A 15,023-nucleotide genomic window follows, 5' to 3' on the forward strand; every position below is an offset into this window, starting at 1 on the left:
GCCTTTCTTGTGGATGGGGTATCCCTTCCTTCCACTCCTCCGGTAGCTGTTCGGTTTCCCAGATCTTGACTACTAACTGGTGCAGACGGGTGGCCAACTTTTCCGGGCCCATCTTGATGAGTTCTGCTGCGATACCGTCCTTACCAGCCGCTTTGTTGTTTTTGAGCTGGTGGATGGCATCCTTAACTGCCCTCAGCGTGGGAGTTGGTTCGTTCCCGTCCTCTGCTGCACCAACATAGTCATTTCCTCCGCTGCCTTGGTCCTCCGTGCCTACATTCTCTTCGCCATTCAGATGCTCGTCGAAGTGCTGCTTCCACCTTTCGATCACCTCACGTTTGTCCGTCAGGAGGCTCCCGTCCTTATCCCTGCACATTTCGGCTTGCGGCACGTAGCCTTTGCGGGATGCGTTAAGCTTCTGGTAGAACTTACGTGTTTCTTGTGAACGGCACAGCAGTTCCATTTCCTCACACTCCGCTTCTTCCAGGCGGCGCTTTTTCTCCCGGAAGAGACGGGTCTGCTGCTTCCGCTTCTGTCTGTATCGCTCCACATTCTGTCGGGTTCCATGCTGCAGCATTACCGCCCGCGCTGCATCCTTCTCTTCCAGAACCGCTCTGCACTCCTCGTCGAACCAATCGTTTGATGGCTGCTTTGACTGTACTCCAGCAGTCCTCTAGAGGGGCCACATCGAGCACACCCTCGTCCGGCAACGCTGCCTCAAGATTCTGCGCGTATGCGGTAGCGACATCCGGTTGCTTCAGTCGCTCTAGATCGTACCGGGGCGGCCGCCGGTACTGTACATTGTTAATAACGGAGAGTTTTGGGCGCAGTTTAACCATCACCAGGTAGCGATCAGAGTCGATATTAGCGCAACGATAGGTCCTGACGTCGATAATGTCGGAGAAGTGCCGTCCATCAATCAGAACGTGGTCGATTTGCGATTCCGTCTGTTGTGGTGATCTCCAGGTGTAACGATACGGGAGGCTGTGCTGGAAAAAGGTGCTACGAATGGCCATGTTCTTGGAGGCGGCGAAATCGATGAGGCGTAGGCCATTTTCGTTCGTCAGCTGGTGGGCGCTGAACTTTCCAATCGTCGGTCTGAATTCCTCCTCCTGGCCTACCTGAGCGTTTAGATCCCCTATGATGATTTTGACGTCGTGGTTTGGACAGCGGTCGTACTCGCGTTCGAGCTGCGCTTAAAATGCGTCTTTGTCATCATCAGTGCTTCCGGAGTGAGGGCTGTGCACGTTTATTATGCTAATGTTGAAGAATCGGCCCTTGATCCTCAACCTGCACATTCTTTCGTCGATCGGCCACCAACCGATCACGCGCCTCTGCATGTCGCCCATCACTATAAAAGCTGTTCCCAGCTCACGTGTGTTGCCGCAACTCTGGTAGATGGTATGATTACCTCTAAACGTTCGCACCATAGATCTTGTCCAACACACCTCCTGCAGCGCTACGATTCCGAACCCGCGGTTCTTCAGTATAACGGCGAGTATGCGGGTGCTCCCGATGAAGTTGAGAGATCTGCAGTTCTACGCACCGAGCTTCCAATCGCAAGTCCCTTTTCGTCGCTGTGGTCGTCGCCATTGGTATCGGTTCGCATTCTTCTCTTGTTGATTTTCCGGTGCTAGTCTTTTTTACGGCTGGCTCGCAGGGCCTGACACCAACCCACTAACCCAGGGAGCTGGGCTTACCTTCCCGGAAGCTACGGGTTCTGCATTGTCATTTCCTTCAACTACAGTGCTAAATAGCTAGGCTCAAGCGCCAGTCTTCGCCGGGGGTGGTGTTTTTACCTGAGCTTCCACCCCCAGCAGCTTGGCGCAGCAGGACTTGAAGATTGCTGGAGGGACATCCAATCCGCCATAGGTAGTACCTCGGCTACAGCACTAGGCTTCGCACCTCCGAATCACAGAAACGACTGGTACGACGGCGAATGTGAACAGTTAAAAACGAGAAAAATGCAGCATAGGCGAGAATGCTGCAAAACCGTACGAGAGCGAATGAGGCACGTTATAGACAGGCGTGGGACAGGCAGAACTCAGTCTTCCGGATGAAGAAGCGCCAGCAGGAAGAACGAGATCGCGAAGCGATGGAAGAACTATACCGCGCTAAGGACACACGAAAGATCTACGAGAAGCGGAACCGCTCGCGCAGAGGCTTTGTGCCACAAGCCGACATGTGCCGAGATAATCACGGGAATATTCTCACGAGCGAGCGTGAGGTGGTCGAGAGGTGGCGGCAGCATTACGATGAGCACCTCAATGGCGACGTTGCAAGTACCGAAGGTACTTCGACTTAGGGCGTCGATCGACGATGCCAAGCAGGAGCACGCGGCACTCGCGTTGCTGACTGCTGCAGCAGCGGAGCCTGCAAATGAGAAAGTGCCGAAGTTTACCCAAACGGAGGCCTTCTCCTTCGCAGGAAGTCCAAATAAGGCGGAAGCGACTGCTCGCGACAAACGGGGCAAGCAATCGCAGAAGCGGGCGAGGCAACCGTCAGGCGAGGAGCTGTCTGGCGGTGCCCGCAAGGCCAGGCGAATCATTACCCCGAAAGTCGGTAATAATGCCGGAAGGTCGGACCCCAGCCAGGGTTCCCGGAAAGCTGGGAAGGGTGGGCCTGAAAAGGCTGGCCCGTCCCGGAACGATGGGAACAAGGGGTTGCGACCGCTAGTGGGCCCTCAACAGCCACAGAGTAGGGCGATCCAAGGGGAGGACCCCCCTTGGACGAAGGTAGAGCGGAAGAAGAAGAAGGCGAATCCGCAGGTAGTAGCGCAGGACGCCAAGCCAAGGCGTAGGAGGGCAGGTGCCAAGCGCGAGAAAGGCGACGCTATCGTCATCAAGACGGAACAGTCCAAGTACTCGGACGTCTTGAAGATGATGCGAAGCGACGCCAAGCTTGAGGGTCTTGGAGCCGACGTACGCAGTATTAGACGTACTCGTACGGGCGAGATGATCCTGGAGCTGAAGCGCCAGAAGGAGCACAAGGGCGCCGCCTATAAGAGGCTGGCAGAAGAGGTCCTTGGTGAGGGTGTGCAGGTGAGGGCTTTGACACATGAGGCGACTCTGAAGGTCAAGGACATCGATGAGATCACCGAAGTGGAAGAGCTCGTCACGGCACTGCGGCAACAGTGCGATGTGCAGGTGGCCGCCGCAGCCGTTAAGCTACGGAAAGGGCCAGCAGGGACACAGGTAGCTTTGGTTCAGCTACCTGTGGCGGACGTCAAAAAGTCCGTTAAAGTAGGGAGCATAAAGGTGGGTTGGTGTGTATGTCACCTGACATTCCACGAGCCACCAGAGGTTTGCTTCAGGTGTCTGGAACCAGGACACAAGTCGTGGGACTGCAAAGGCCCCGACAGGCGCAAACTGTGCAGGCGATGCGGCGCTGAAGGTCATAAGGCCCAAAGCTGCACGAGTCCGCCCATCTGCATGATCTGTACCGGGAAATCCTCGAACAACAGACATCCGATGGGTGGTCCAAGGTGCCCGGCCTTCAAGAAAGCCGCAGTGAACAACAAATCACAGTGCAGGTAACGCAGCTGAACCTGAACCACTGTGATGCGGCTCAGCAACTGCTTTGTCAGGCAGTTTCTGAGTGGGAGACGGATATCGCCATGATATCGGACCCATACCGAGTACCCGCCGGCAACGGCAACTGGGTCGCGGATGGGACCAGAAAAATGGCGGCGATATGGACGACGGGTAAATACCCCGTTCAGGAGTTGGTGTCTACTACCTATGAGGGCTTCGTGGTCGCCAAAGTAAACGGGGTCTTCTTCTGTAGCTGTTATGCGCCTCCGCGGTGGCCGATCGAGCAGTTCACGCAAATGCTGGACCGCTTAACGACCGTGCTAACAGGGCGAAGGCCGGTGGTAATAGCGGGCGACTTTAATGCCTGGGCCGTGGAATGGGGAAGCCGTTTCACGAACCAGCGGGGTCAGATCCTGCTAGAAACACTGGCCATCTTAGATGTCGACTTGGCTAATGTCGGTACCAAGAGTACCTTTAGTCGGAATGGAGCGGAGTCAATTATTGACGTGACCTTTTGCAGTCCTGGCCTAACAAGTAGTTCGAACTGGAGAGTAGATGATGGCTACACTCACAGCGACCACCTGGCGGTTCGCTACAGTATCGACTACAATAACAGCAGACAGCGGATAGAAGAAGAGGCGGCTAGGTCAAGGCCAAGCCCTCGCAGGTGGAAGACATCATACTTCGACGAAGGGGTATTTAGGGAGGCGCTCCGCCGTGAGCGAAACTTAATCGGTTTAGACGGCGACGAGCTGGTAGCGGTGCTCTCACGTGCGTGTGATGCGACCATGCCTAGGCGAGTCCACCCTAGAAATGGGAGGCCACCGGCTTACTGGTGGACCGACGCGATTGCGGACCTGCGCCGCGCCTGCCTAAGGGCTAGGCGGCGGATGCAGCGAGCACGATCAGAGGAAGAGCGAAACGAACGGCGGGTGGTGTTCGCCGCTGCAAAAGCCGCGCTTAAGACCGAGATAAGAGCAAGCAAAAAGGCCTGCTTTGAGGGTCTCTGTCAGAGTGCCAATACGAACCCGTGGGGTGACGCCTACAGGATCGTTATGGCCAAGACGAGAGGTGTGATGGCTCCTACAGAGCAATCTCCAGAGATGTTGGAGGGGATCATTGGAGGACTTTTTCCGCGTCATGATCCTAGTCCTTGGCCTCCTTTCGTAGGACAGCCGGGGACTGGGGCTGGCGATGAGGAGAGGGTCACCGATGTGGAACTTGCGGGGATAGCTAAGTCCCTTAGCGTAGGTAAGGCCCCAGGTCCGGACGGAGTTCCGAACCTGGCCTTAAAAGTAGCTATTGCAGAGGCTCCCGAGATGTTCAGGTCTGCTATGCAGAAATGCCTGGACGAGGGAGTTTTCCCAGAAGCTTGGAAGAGGCAGAGCCTGGTACTATTGCCAAAGGCGGGGAAACCACCCGGAGACCCGTCGGCATATAGACCAATATGCTTGATTGACACGGCGGGAAAGGTGCTCGAAAAGATCATCCTCAATAGAATGTTGCGGTTCACCGAGGGCGAAAATGGTCTTTCGAGTAACCAGTACGGCTTCCGGAAGGGGAGGTCCACCGTAGACGCTATCTTGTCGGTTACAAAAACCGCCGAGAAAGCACTCGAGCCTAAGAGGAGGGGAATTCGCTTTTGCGCGGTAGTGACTCTGGATGTAAGGAATGCGTTTAATAGCGCCAGCTGGTCTGCTATTGCCGATGCGCTCTTGCGTCTGGGGATACCGGAGTACCTGTACAAGATTCTCGGAAGTTACTTTCAGAATCGTGTACTAGTCTACGACACGGAGGTGGGTCGGAAGTGCTTTCACATAACCTCAGGAGTCCCGCAAGGTTCCATCCTGGGTCCGGTGTTATGGAATGTCATGTACGACGAGGTGTTGAGGTTAGAGTATCCAGTGGGAGTGGTGATTGTCGGATTTGCCGACGACATTACGCTCGAAGTCTACGGTGAAACGATCGAGGAGGTAAAGTTGACTACCAACCACTCGATCAAGGTTGTGGAGGCGTGGATGCGGTCCAGGAAACTGGAGCTGGCTCACCACAAGACAGAGGTGACGGTTGTTAACAACTTGAAGTCGGAGCAGCAGACGGAGATCAGTGTAGGAGACTGTACTATCCTGTCAAAGCGCTCCGTCAAACACTTGGGCGTGATGATCGACGATAAGCTTACCTTCGGTAGCCACGTCGATTATGCCTGTAAAAGAGCCTCCACAGCTATTGCGGCACTGTCCCGGATAATGTCCAATAGCTCTGCGGTGTACGCCAGTAAGCGCAAGCTTCTGGCTAGTGTTGCTACATCCATACTTAGGTATGGCGGCCCGGCGTGGGGCACCGCGCTAAGTACTAAATGCTACCGACGGAAGCTGGAAAGTACTTACAGGCTTATGTGCCTGAGGGTTGCGAGCGCGTACCGTACCGTGTCACACGACGCTCTCTGCGTCATTACTGGTATGGTGCCTATCAGCATTCTTATCAGTGAGGACATGGAGTGCTTCGAAATGCGCGGCACAAGAGGCATACGCAGGACTGTCAGGATGGCCTCTATGGTCAAATGGCAGCGCGCGTGGGACAGCTCCACCAAAGGAAGGTGGACCTATAGGTTGATACCGAGGGTAGATAGTTGGATTAATAGGCGCCATGGGGAAGTCACATTCCACCTGACACAGGTCCTTACAGGTCATGGTTGCTTCCGACAGTATCTACACCGTTTCGGGCATGCGGATTCTCCCGAATGCCCAGTGTGCAATGGTTTAGAGGAAACGGCGGAACACGTTTTGTTCGTGTGCCCGCGTTTTCGCACAATGCGTGACCGCATGCTTGCCACATGCGGGGAAGACACAACTCCGGACAACTTGGTCCAGAGGATGTGTAGGGATGAGTTTGGCTGGAACGCCGTTTCAACGGCTATTACCCACATCGTCTGGGAGCTACAGAGGAGGTGGCGCGTGGACTCGGAGAATGGCTAGTCCAGATGCAGTACAAGAGGTGGTCCAGGGGTTCGGAGTCGGCTTCGTAGGTCATACCGGTGCCCTGCGGTCGAGATCGACCCTTACAACGATTAAGTGGCCGCGGAGAGGAAGTCCCGGTAGCGGTGCTGTCGTGGCGTCGGTCTACTGGGTTGGATCCGAGCCCGCGGTTGGAAAGGGGTCCCCGGCAAGGGTCGGGGTAGGTGAGATCCTGCTGTCTGCAACCTACGGGTGCATCTGATAGGGCCTGAAGGGTAGTGATACCCTTCCTTGCGGGCAGGTCAGATCGGGTTGCACGTGGGCATCAGTTCTTGATGTCCGCTCAGCAGTAGGGCGCGGGCGGGGTTGACCCTGCCCGCCTTCCGAGGACAAAGGGAGTGGCGAGGACCACTCGGGAAACTGGCTAAGCGCCAGCATGCTACCGTGATGGACTCTCCAAAGCGAGTCATCGATGTTCGTTGCTGCAGGCTACGCAGCTAACCTTGTGGGTGCGATGTGCACTAGCCCCTCTCTGAAGCAATACCTTCTTGGTGGTTCCGGAGAGACGTAGGGTTTGGCGACCATAGGAATGGTTTAGTGGGTACGAGGAGAGAGTAGTCCTGGATTTTACTTTTGTTGTAGAAGACAGCCTGTCAGACCTACACTACCCTAACCTTCTGTTAGGGTGTCTGTTGAGCAGATTATCCCCCTATGGTTTAGAAGGAAAAAAAAAAAAAAAAAAAAAAAAAAAAAAAAAGTACCGAAGGTGGCGTGGTAACAGATCTAGGACTATGTGCACAGGGTGAAAGACTTCCGGCCCCTGACCTTCAAGAGATTGAGGAGGAGGTTGGCCGGTTGAAAAACAACAAAGCCGCTGGAGCAGATCAACTACCAAGCGAGCTTCTAAAATACGGTGGAGAAGCACTGGTGAGAGCACTACACTGGGTCATTACCAAGATTTGGGAGGAGGAAGTATTACCGGAGGAATGGATGGAAGGTATCGTGTGTCCCATCTACAAAAAGGGCTACAAGTTGGATTACGGGAACTACCGCGCGATCACACTACTGAGCGCTGCCTACAAGATACTCTCTCAAATTTTATGCCGCCGTCTATCACCGATTGCAAGAGAGTTCGTGGGGCAATATCAGGCTGGATTTATGGGTGAACGCGCTACAACGGACCAGATGTTCGCCATCCGCCAGTGTTGCAGAAATGCCGCGAATACAACGTGCCCACACATCACTTGTCCATCAAATCGGCGTATGATGCAATCGATACAGAACAGCCATGGCAGATTATGCACGAATACGGATTCCTGGATAAACTGATACGATTGATCAAGGCGACGATGGATCGAATGATGTGCGTAGTTCGAGTATCAGGGACACTCTCGAGTCCCTTCGAATCTCGCAGAGGGTTACGGCAAGGCGATGGTCTTTCGTGCATGTTGTTCAACATTGCGTTAGAAGGTGTAATAAGGAGAGCGGGGATAAACACGAGTGGGACGATTTTCACGAAGTCCGTTCAGCTGCTTGGTTTCGCTGATGATATTGATATTATAGCTCGTAAATTTGAGACGATGGCGGAAACGTACATCCGACTAAAGAGTGAAGCCAGGCGAATCGGATTAGTCATTAATGTCATTAATGTGTCGAAGACAACGGTTGAAGAATTGGTGTAATTGCGGTCACTGGTGACCACCGACAACGACACCAGCAGAGAAATTCAGAGGCGCATTGTGGCAGGAAATTGTGCTTACATTGGACTCCGCAAAACTCTACGATCGAATAAAGTTCACCGTAACACGAAGTTAACTATCTACAAGACGCTGATTAGACCGGTCGTCCTCTATGGACACGAAACATGGACCCTACATGCAGAGGACCAACGCGCCCTTGGAGTTTTTGAACGGAAGGTGTTACGTACCATCTACGGCGGAGTGCAGATGGAAGACAGGACTTGGAGAAGGCGAATGAACCACGAGCTGCATCAGCTGCTGAGAGAACCAACCATCGTCCATACCGCGAAAATCGGGAGGCTACGGTGGGCGAGTCACGTCATCAGGATGTCGGATAGCAACCCGACTAAAATGGTTCTCGAGAGTCATCCAACCGGTACAAGAAGACGTGGTGCGCAGCGAGCTAGGTGGGTCGACCAAGTGGAGGACGATCTGCGGACCCTACGCAGAGTGCGTAACTGGAGACAAACAGCCATGGACCGAGTGGAATGGAGACGGCTACTATGTACGCAAGCACTATAGTTCGAAAAAAACCTGTAAAATTATGACGAATCGAATGTAACAAAAGGACCCCGTCATATATGATGGAAATTTTTGTGCGATCTTAAAATTACATTACAGATGTCTGTTAGAAAATATAAAGAGAAATTAAACTCCGAGCGAGAATTGAACTCAGATCCTTGGGGTGTGAATAGCACGCCCGAGTTCTCTCGGCTATCTCAGCTGGTTGATGAGCAGACAGTCAAAGTTGAACTGCTTCTACCATAATGCACGCATTCCCGACATGCTCCGGCTGCTGCAGAGAGTGCTGAGAGAGACAACGGGGAAACCGCCACAGCTGCGTGCAGCCGTTCGTTTAGCTGATGACGGAGAGTGGCTGGCATGATTTATAGCAGATGCATGTAAATTTAAAGCGAATATGCTTTAAAATCTGTAAACAAACCGTCTGACCAGCAGCGGGCTGCTCGGCTGACGTTCAATGTTGGTGATTTACATTTTTCTGCCGCAAATTTCAGTTAATCTTCAATTTACGTGCTGCTTAACTTTCATATTTTTTTGCTGTAATATAAATCATTCGGTACACAATGAAAATACCATCCAATTTTGGATAAAAAATGTGTATTCTAAGAAAACGATATATGGAATACAATTTCGTCGTCGGCATTGAAATATTTGTTTGACCCCGAAAATCTTCGCCCATCAACTGATAAAAGCCTCTACCCTTGGGTGTGCTCTCCATTGTTTAAGCGCCAAAGAATCAAAGAAAGAGTAATCCATCCGGTTGGGGTTTCCCTAGTCGATCGAGACAACAACAGGGCCTTTATCAAATAAACGTTGATTCAAGAGAGCGCCTCTTAGTAGCTGGGGCTGTGTGAACTACGACGACGTAAGAAAAGGGACAATTCGCTGCGTTGTATAATCTTTCGTCGGGAATGACTAGACTGGACCAGGCAACGCCGCCGCAGCCGTCCATCCATTAATCGGATGGGATGTAACCTTCTTGGTGAATGCTGCTTGCTTTTTGTTCGGGATGAAAGGGATGAGATGGGTGATGACGACGACGACGATGATGATGATGATGATGAGCTTGCACTAAACTTTCCACTCTCTAATGGACGTCGATTAGTGGAACTTTCGTTGCTCGGTGTGGGTGTAGTTTCTTAATCAAATAATTGGAGAAATGGTGGAACTTCGTTTTTCGATAATATGTACTACATTGAGTATACATTGTACCAAATTGACGTCAGCTTCGAAACCATAAATATTGATTCTAAAAAATGAACTAATTTCACAAATGAGTCTCGAGAATTCCAGATTTGGACAAGTGCACAAACATTTGTAATGGTATAATAAGTAGATGATAAAATGCGTCGCAACAAAGAGTACATGGAACGAGCTCACCAATATTGACCGTTGCGACGTATTATCTAATTAAAATAGATTAAGGATGCTGAAATAAACAATAAAATGGCTTCCTAATGACCCATTCTAGTCCCTGACGGTAGTAATTTTCGAAGCTATAGCTCTTTGCTAAAAGGCAAAGTAAGATTCAGAAGAAAAGTAATCGAAGGATTGAATGACAGATTGACACTTTTTACGACGGTCTCCCTCGAAAAAAAAAAAGAGTCTGACCGCTGCTACCCAGCCGAGGCAAGCAACATAAGCAAACAACCGATTCATGATGGGCATTTCTTCTCGCAACTTGATGGTTTACGAGCTTCGGAACGGGATATTACCCATGCAGCAGGTCTCAGTATCGTTTTGGAAGCAATTTTTCCGCAATCAACCGCTGTCCTTGTACGGCTCATGCTGTAGACATGTAAGGGATCTGCATAAAAAGTATCCTAGGACCTGCGACGAACCATGATGGAGACGAACGAGAGGGGGTGGGTGTGTAATGTGATACTTCCTCCCTGATGTTGCCAAGTGAAAGCTTTCATGCGAAATGGCTATTTGTTTGGCTGTGTGCCTGCCATGTGCGGCATCGCTATAGGTTTGTGATTTTGGATTGGGGTTGACAAAAGCCTGGCACGTGAGAATATTTCAAATGGGAAAAGGTACTAATCAATCACAAAAAACCTTCGTAAATTATCTTTCTAATATGAACCTTTAGGTCTAGTAAAGTTTTCATATAACCGGTCTGAATGCTCATCCGCATGTCAATTTGAATTTTCGATTTAGATCATGATGGAGTTGATTAGTCTACTACATACTAAGAAGGTATCAATAAAATGTTGAAACCAGTGAAACTTGAAAGCTTTTCGCATTGACACATACGCAAAGCGATTCCATCGCAAATTGTTCCACGAAAACATCATCAAACGCAATTTTTCTCCAACAGTATCATCTTCATCAGGAAACAGACACAAACATTATCGTCGCCACCGGGGAGACACTAGGTAGGTACTATACAATCAGGACACGTATTTCCTCCTCTAGAACATTACCAGCAGCACACATTGTATGCTGAACTGCTGAATGCATGCTGTGCGCAGCAGTTAGTATGTACTCTACAACAGATATGCGAAGCATGGCGTATACATCGTTCCTATCCTCGGATCTTCTCGGAAAACAACGACGACCCACCGTCGTTGTCAGTTAGGCAGCATCCATTTATTACGTAACGCTAAAATCGACAATTTTTGACCACCCCCCCCCCCCCCCCCCCGTAACGCTATTTTGTATGAAAATCCTAAATTTTTTGTATGAGCCGTAACGCTTGCCTGTACTCCCCCCCTCCCCATAGAGCGTTACGTAATTTGTGGACGGCGCCTTAGGGGGTTTTGTCGGTGTAATGGGTTGGATATGAAGCTCGAGCAACGATAAATTTGAGCACGGAATGTCACACTTGAAAGTGGAATGCGTATATCGATGTATCATCATATACTTTGGTGAGCTCGTTCCATTTGTTGTTGTTGAGAAAATATCTGAATTTGCACAGTATCATTAGCAATCCGCTTCCAAATTTAATTTTTCGTTTAAGATAGCATAAAAATTAGGATGCTCAACAGTAGGGACCGTCTCTCTAGGTCAAATTTAATCTGAATGGCTGTTCTCAACGTATTAAAACCAAACGTCCAAATTTACTCCATTCCAAGCATATACCCATCAAATGGATTCCTCTTGATACGGACGATGGCAGACGGCGTTGTACGTACAGGGGGGCTGCAAACGTACTACGGAATGGTGTAAAATTGTGTCTTATTTGCGTCAAATGCAGCAAACAATGTTGTCTGGCACGATGTAAACACCGCATTACCAACATCATCAGCATTTTCCCAGCACCATCAGCAGCAGCATGTGAACTCATATGGATTTGATGCGCGGTGTCATTCAACTAGAATGGTGTCCATCCATCATCGAAATAGCGAGCGAGCAAGTAACTATGTTGTACACTAAAGTTTTTTTACGCGGTTTTTTTCACGCAGTCCGTCCTAAAAAAACCGCGTTATTTCAAGACTCGTCGTAAAAAAAATCCGCGTTTTTTTTTCAAAAAACACGCGTAAAATAGTCAACACCACAACGTGATTTGACTTTTTTACGACGTTTTTTTTTGAAATAACGCGGTTTTTTTACGCGGGACCATTGCCGTCGTAAAAAAAAAACTTCAGTGTACTATTTATTACCATCCTGTAGCAAATTTTGGTATCAATCTCATAAGATAAAGGTATTAATGAATGTGTATCACAAATAAAAATTGTTTACATAACCAAAATTGTCACAGAGAAAGCAGATACGCATTATAGATTCTCCCATACGACAGAGTCTGCCCCATTATAACAGGCTTGATTTTGGTCGGCCTAAAATGTAAACTTGGAGTCAATATTGCGCATTTCCCATCCCAATAGACCCCTTTCGCAGTTAGTATAAGTGCGGGATCGTGAATAAAACTGCGAATTTGAATCGAATCATGCCGGTGTCTTCTGCGAACTTATGCATTACAAGGTGCTGAATAAGTGCGCAGAAGACACCGAAACAATTCAATGCAAAATCGCTGTTTTATTCACGATCCCGCACTTATACTAACTGCGAAAGGGGTCCAGTGAGGTGGAAAACGCGCAATATCAGAAATGTTCTGATAACACTAGTTTACAAAATAAAACGAAAGTCGTGAACTTCTATCAACGACCAAAATTTTTGAAGTACAATTTAGTGCTGATTTCGAATCCGCGCTTCAAAAAATTTAAAGTAGAGCAGTTTTTGAGTTTTAGCTTAATATCGAGTTTTACAATTTTTTAAAATATGGAATTTACTAAAATTCAAATATCTTGCGTTTTGTTCAACCAAATTCAAATCTTTTTTTATAAATTTAAAGCTGAATACAATACCATTCGATCATCTGAATACAGGTTTTGCGTCAGATTGATGAAATTCAAGATATTGGCGAGTTTTTGGGACGATCTCCTTAAATTTTAGCAAAATTTCCGAAAATATATGAAGAAATGTATTTTTTTCAATAAGAAAAAAACAATCTAAAAATTCTTTCTCACCGTTTATTTGACATATCATATGTAGGCGAGTTACAGTAAAAAAATCAGCTGAATCGGAGCATTGATTACGGAGAATGAGATGTGTGAAGTGAGCGACTTTACTTAAAAATAGAACAAAAGTCGATTTCAAATCATCAACCTTGTATGGAAAGTCGAAAAAATTTCCGCTCCACTGTAATTTTTTTCCTTCGCGTTTTCGAACTCAGGGCATGATTCTACGCCAAAAATGATCATCAGCTTACCGAGTTCAAAAATGCTGTAAACTAGTGTAAGTGACATAAATCGCAGAAATCGCAACACAAAACCGAGGATACAGGGTGCGGCAGGAAAAAATGCGAAAAGTTCAAGGCGCTATTATACACTGAATATAGGAAATATATGACTATTTTTTAATGACAGTGTATCAGCCAACGTCTATATTCTAGCACTACAAAATAAAAATAATCATATTTGATTTTGAACATGTGATAATGTAAGCCTAAAAAGTTGGAATAAATACATATATATGATAATAATGTAGAGATAATTAAAAGTTTTGTTTTATCAGGTATGAAATTTAGCGACCTGTGTGCTTTTCAGTGGTTTGAAAATTTTGATGGTCTTTAGCTTCAGGTGCCGTCTTGTAAAGATTTGTGCCCAAGAAGGGATTTTTTTTAAATAACTTTTCAGAAAATTAGCCTGTTAGAGATCATGGAACGTTGAAACATAGATTAGTTAACGTCAAATGGAGGAAAATGAGGTTTGAAGTTGAAAAACACTTTCGCATTTTTTCCTGCCGCATACTGTACGTCAAAATAGCATGCTCGATTTGACACTCATTCTCTAAATGGGCCTTTTCATTTGACGTCTACATCAGCTGATTTTGGGGGTCTTTGACAGTTCTGCTATGAAACTGACAATTCAGTTGTAAACAGTGGCATACACGGACCTGTCACCAGAAATGACCTGCTGACAACTGGCTGATCAATACACATCAAAACATAGTTTCAAAGAATTTCAACGATTTACACGCTTATTATCCAACCACGAACGGTTTACCCAAGGGAGCGTTTATGCTAACGTTTTTTTCGCGCGATGAAAACAAAACCAAACCTAACACATCAAACAACACATTCAAATCGGCCTGTTAAAAAAAAAATCAGTCGTTTACACGCTTATTACTCAAACACGAACGCTTTAACCGAAGGAGCGTGTATGCAAGATTTTTTTCACGATGAAAACAAACTGAATAAAATTTCGTGTCGCCTTTTTGGTAAATATGGCTTAAATACTCACTACATTACTCACTTACTGAATAACGTATTCATTTACTCACACATTCACTCAGCAACAGCCTCACTCACTCATCAATTTACGACCTCGCTCCTTCGCCTACTCACTCATTTATGTGTTATATCACTACATGGTTCACCAGTTTACTGAATCATTTACTTATTCACTAAATCACTCACTAACTCATAATCCACGTACTTGCCAACTCACGCACTCATTAAATTATTAACTCACAACATGACTCACTTACCCACCCATTTACTCATACATCCATCAACTAACAGAGTCATACTCTTCCTAATTCACTAACTCATTAGCTAACTCACTTACTTTCAATACGCCATTCATGAATTCATTAGATAACTTACTACCTTACTATATCTCTCACTAACTCACTCATATACTCACTAGCAGGCTCACTCTTACTAATCAAGCTCACTCACTCACTAAATCACTATCTCTTTCGCTCACTTATAATACGTCGAAAAATTGTCGCAATCAAATTTAAATGATTTGATAAATTCAAAGTAAAAAAGA

At 47.8% G+C, this 15,023-nt stretch overlaps 1 protein-coding gene across 1 annotated transcript in view; it reads right to left on the bottom strand.

Annotated features, from left to right (window-relative positions):
• Positions 1–15,023, bottom strand: part of LOC109419227 (E3 ubiquitin-protein ligase TRIM37) — a 21,594-nt gene that overhangs the window by 5,817 nt on the left and 754 nt on the right. The window lies entirely within an intron of this gene.

Source organism: Aedes albopictus, chromosome 3 (genome assembly GCF_035046485.1).
Source record: "Aedes albopictus strain Foshan chromosome 3, AalbF5, whole genome shotgun sequence".
Taxonomy (NCBI): Eukaryota; Metazoa; Arthropoda; class Insecta; order Diptera; family Culicidae; genus Aedes; species Aedes albopictus.